The 5,622-nt window shown below is 28.2% G+C and overlaps 1 long non-coding RNA gene across 1 annotated transcript; it reads left to right on the forward strand.

The window, feature by feature from the left end:
- Positions 1–1,105: 1,105 nt before the first annotated feature.
- Positions 1,106–2,791, forward strand: LOC140175473 (uncharacterized). The gene is made up of 2 exons (XR_011866284.1): positions 1,106–1,465; positions 2,586–2,791. It is a non-coding gene; the product is annotated as an uncharacterized lncRNA (long non-coding RNA).
- Positions 2,792–5,622: the final 2,831 nt, after the last annotated feature.

A 5,622-nucleotide genomic window follows, 5' to 3' on the forward strand; every position in this document is an offset into this window, starting at 1 on the left:
CCCATCCGATCAGCGCCCTCAACTTCCTCAAAGCCAGCTGCATCCTGCATCATGAGAGCAACACGTGTCAAATCCTCAAATAATAAGATTGTACATCTGTATATCTGTACAAACAATATCTGTACACTAGTACGACCCTTTTCCCTTAATGGTTTTCCGGGAAACTAAATGATAGCTAGGATAATATTATAATAATAATAATGTAATAATAATAGTAATAATAATAATAATAGTAATAATAAATTTTGTCTAATCAAAATAGTTTTCTTAAAAACTACATCTTAATATAATACAATAATTTGTAAATAGTCAATTATTTAATTTATAAAAATTTGGGATCTTACATCCTATTCCACTTATAAAAATTTTCGTTCTCAAAATTTGATACAAGATGAAAAAGATTCATTTCCAGTTCACTTTTAAAAACATCAAAGAAAAGAACCAAAACGGTTTGGCATACTCAGTTTTTCAAATATGAAAGAAATCATATCTCATGATGATAACAGAAAAGGAGTAGTGTACTGCGGAAATTTAGAAAGATTCTTAAGATTAGAGTCTAACAAGGATGCACATAATAATGACAGGTAAACAACATTAAAGTTGAATGTTTCGAAAAGTTCGAGTAATAACCAGAAACGTGCTCAAGTAAGGATATGTATGAATAACAAGGTATGGTCAGAAAATATTCGAAACACATCCCAAGATGAAGATTCGGAACAAAGAATTCCACTGCAAAGAATCAAGGAAGAGATGACTTCAAACCCACTAGCACGAAATAATACTATGCAATTAATATTACAAATGCAATTAATACTATGCAATTAATTTAATAAAATAAAATTTAATTTAGTTATTATTATTATTATTATTATTATTATTATTATTAAAGTTTAAAAGAAAAAAAAAAGTTAAACGTAGATATTTATATGCCTGCATATATATAAGGACACATGCACCTTAGTCATCATATAATTCCATTTCCTTTTCTTTACTTTACCGAAAAACCAAAAGGGAAAAAAGAAAGAGAAGAAAACATGGACTAGGTGCATGAATATATATATGTGTAACTTGACACCTAATGAATCTTTTATATCCACAAGTCACCATTAGCCTTAACTATCTTCATTTTCTTTCACTCAACACCGAACATTAACCCAAAGAAAAGAAAAAGAAAGGCCGAGAGAGAATGTGATGCTTCCATGGAAACCGTGAGTTTCCGATTTTAATTTCTTGCGATCTGTAACTCCAATAAAAAATCTAATCCGATAAAAGTGTTCGTATCTTCCTCTTTTACGTGTTGGCGTTATTTTTATTCGGTGGAAGTCGACGGTGACGTAGCTCTCCTACCTCTTGAGCTTGGCCAACTGGAGTTCTACGAAGCACGGAGGATTCCAGACGTTTTTCCTTTCAGCAGCTCGGTCAGAAAGTTTCTCCGGAATTTCGAGTATTTCGATTACGTACGAAGGTAGAGGATTTTATTTTGAAATTAGCTAAATGCCATGGAAGTCTAGTGGGTACTTGTAAATAATTTATGATTGTTTGAAGTGACTGAATTTGATGAGTATGTATTTGATTTTCCGATTGAAAAGAGGTTGAAAAAGGTTCAGTTGGGACCCGAAAAAGGGTGGCTAACCCCGAGTTTTAGAGGAAGTGCTGCCAAAATTTTATAAAACCTGAGGTTTTATTTGAAAAATTACTTTAAAAGATTTGGTTTTGGAAAATTAAATTATTTAAAATATATTTAGTTAAGAAAAGATTTACTCTATTTTAAAGTTTTATTTATTAAGAAAAATATAATGTTTTAAACCCAATCTTTTAAGGAGAGATTTTGTTTTAAGTAAAGATTTGAGCTCGGTTTATTAAGAAAAAGAATCTCTACCACAGGAGAGCAGAGAACAAGGATTTAAAGAATATATTAATTAATGAAGCGTCTGCCACAGGAGAGCAGATGTGACATTGTTTGTGCCTTAGTGCCAAATGTAAAGTGGGGACGCCCACACACTGAGAACTATTTTCCAGATATACACTTATTGATTTGGAAAGTCACACTGTATGCGGCCTGGCCGTACGACTTAAAGTCACACTGTATGCGGCCTGGCCGTACGACTTATAAGCACACTGTATGCATCTGGAAAGCCATATCTGGGACTTGTGCCCGGATAATGTCAGGAGCGGGTAGGCAACCGACACATGAGCTCATGGCCTGCATTAGGAATAGACATGCATCATGTTGTTTGCACATTTGTGTTTGGTTGTGTTTGCTTGTTATATTTTCTCTGTGATTGTGCTGTTTGACTTGTTTGTCTTATTGCAATTTGTTTGTGTGTTGATCTGTTTCTTGTGCTATTAGTTGGTGTATTGAGGTGACTGAGAATTGGACTTTGTTTTTAGTTCGAAAAATTAAAAAGGGTAATTAAGTATATGAAGAAAGAGTAAGAAGTATTTCCAAAGATTTTAAAAAGAAGAAAATAGTTTTTATTAAATAAAGTTAATTATTTGCATGTTAATCATTACTTTTACGGCATTTCCATTCCCTATTGAGAACGTGTGGTTTGTTCTCACCCCAAAATCTTCCACCCTTTCAGTGACACAGGTTCGAAGATTCAGTTAGAAGATGCAGACGACTAGTAGATTTACTTGTGATTCTTATTATTTTTATAGAGTTCCCTCGCCCTTGTTGCTTTAAGTTTTATTTTATCCAGAAGGATAGGTATTGTATTTGAGTTTTATATTGAATTCTTTTGTATAACCTCTATTATTATTAGTAACTATGTGATTGTTATTATTTGAAGATCTTTTGTTATGTGAATTTAATTACTAAAATCTTTTTCTAAAATTTTCTTAAAAACTAAAACGCGATATCGACGTAAAGGCTCAATAGTAAATTTATAATAAAGGAAATCAGGTCCATAACGCCTTACTTTTGGAGATAGGGGGTAAGAATCGGGAAGTTCTTAGTAGGGTCGGGGTTAGAAGTTAAGTTCATTTTGCCATTATTAACCAACCGCAACTAACAACAAAACACTTATAAGCATGAATAATAAAAGAACTCAGAAGTCAATCAGTCACGCAGCACACACACACAATCACAGAGTTACACAGCACAGAGATATGCGCAAACAAGCATGATGCATGTCTATTCCTATCGCAGGTAATGAGCTTATTTGTCAGTTTCGACCCGCACCCGACGCAATCCGACCCGCAAGTTAGATAAGGCATTCCAGCGGCATAACCTCTGCAAGTTTCCACTTCTTGCAGGCGCTGATTCTCCAAAAGTAAGGCGTTAAGAAAATGTGACTAGTTTTATATTTAAGATTTGTTTTGAGTTAAGAGATTTTAAAAGGAGGTAATTAATTGTCTAAAGTAGAACCAAGAGTATTTTCAAAGGGTTTGATAAAAATATATTTTTATTGAGTAAAGTTAATTATTTGCACTTTATTTCATTACTTTTACGGCATTCCCATTCCCTACTGAGAACGTTTGGTTTGTTCTCACCCCAAAATCTTTCACCCTTTCAGTGACACAGGTTTGAAGATTTAGTTAGAAGATGCAGACAACTAGTAGATTTACTTGTGATTCCTGTTATTTTTATAGAGTTCCCTCGCCCTTGTTGCTTTAAGTTTTATTTTATCCAGAGGGATAGGTTTTGTATTTGAGTTTTATATTGAATTCATTTGTATAGCATTTATTATTATTAATAATTGTGTGATTTGAATTACTACAAATAATTTTCTGGTATTTTCTTATAAACTGAAATGCGATATCGACCTAAAGGCTCAATATTAAATAGTAAATAAGGAGAATAGGTTAGTAACTCCTTACTTTTGGTACGATCATGACGTACAATAATAATAATAATACTATCAAAATAATTTTCTTAAAAACTACATCTTAATATAATACAATAATTTGTAAATAGTCAATTATTTAATTTATAAAAATTTGGAATCTTATAGTTGGTCTACATCATTAAAAAAAAATAATACTATGCAATTACATTTGTACATATAACATGTTCCTAAATTTTTATATGCAAAACTTAAGATTCTGTATTTCTTTGTTTATGCCATAAATAAGTATTATTTACAATGATTTGTATTGATTTAAAAGCTTAAAAATTTTGCATGTATTAATTTTATATTTAATATTAAAACATGAAAATTTACTATGTTATTTTACTATTAATGTATGTAGTATTATATTATAAAATATAAAAATTAAAATAATTATTATATAGTTTAGATGGATTGAACTAAATATAAAAATATAAAACAGAATTGTATTATTAAATTTTAGTAATTTTAATTAGTTAATAATATAAAATAAGATAGAAGTGACTATTTATAATTGAAAAGTTTTGGTTGATTAGACTAAAAAAATCGAAAAATACTCTAAATAAAAAGGCAAATTAACTTTAATATTAAATTCATTAATACGATTTTAATTTTATATAATAGTTAGATAATAAATTAGTAAAAGCAAATGAAAGGATGGCTTTAATTAGTATTTGATAAAATATTCATTTAGAATAATTAAAAAAAAGTAAAAGTATGATATTATTAAAAATAATACATTTTTATGTTTAAAATACATTTAAATAATATATTTGTAAAATATAAAATTTAGAATATCATAACTTCATGAATATTAATCATTAATCAATTATGAACTAACATAAAATTATAATATAATTTATTGATGAAAAATAATCAACAATTAATATTAATAAATATAAAAATCATCCAAACACTTCAATTAAAAGTATGAGTGGTTAATTATCATTTATTATTAATAATATTTTGTTCATAACTAAAACTAAAAATATAATTATTCAAATTTAGATTTTAGAAGAAAAAATGTATAAGTAATAAATAATCTATTTTATCATGCATGTTATAAATTAATGAATTAAACTAACTGATATAATGAATTATAATTAATTAATTGGTATAAATTATAATAAATGATATGATATTTGAAAAAAATAAAATGAATAAGAAGAAAATAAAAAGAAATAGAAGAGATAAAAGACAACAATAAAATAAATTAAGTGTGAGAGTTTTATTTTTTTTACAAATTTTATATCACATCCGTTTCAATAATAATAAATAAAAATACATCAACTTGATATCTAAGAGAAAATGATGAGATAAAATCATAACACAGTTCTAAAACAAAAGTTTAAATTAAACCATAATATCATTGCACAACACAAATTGAAAATAATTTTACACTATAATATACCACACAGACAAGTAAATGACTTAAGTTTAATTACGAAATTTTTTTTATTTATGCATACATGATAACACCATAGTCTATAAATGATTCATGAATAACATATCATATATTGCTCTGAATGATGAGCACGGAAGTTGAAGAGTGTGTGGTGGTTTGTGTCCACGATAGTTGACTTCTTACGACGACGCCTCATAAGAAGAAAAAGAATTGTTGTAAAAGCTACCTAATGAAAGAGTAATTTGTAAATGAATGATATTTTCATCTAGCATATATGGTCTTTTATAGTGGTAAAATAAAAATGGAAGGAATAAAATTTTCTATTTTTATATTCGGAATAGAATTTGATATTTATCGTAATAAAATTAAATAACTAATCAGTTA

This window comes from Arachis hypogaea, chromosome 10 (genome assembly GCF_003086295.3).
Source record: "Arachis hypogaea cultivar Tifrunner chromosome 10, arahy.Tifrunner.gnm2.J5K5, whole genome shotgun sequence".
Lineage (NCBI taxonomy): Eukaryota > Viridiplantae > Streptophyta > Magnoliopsida > Fabales > Fabaceae > Arachis > Arachis hypogaea.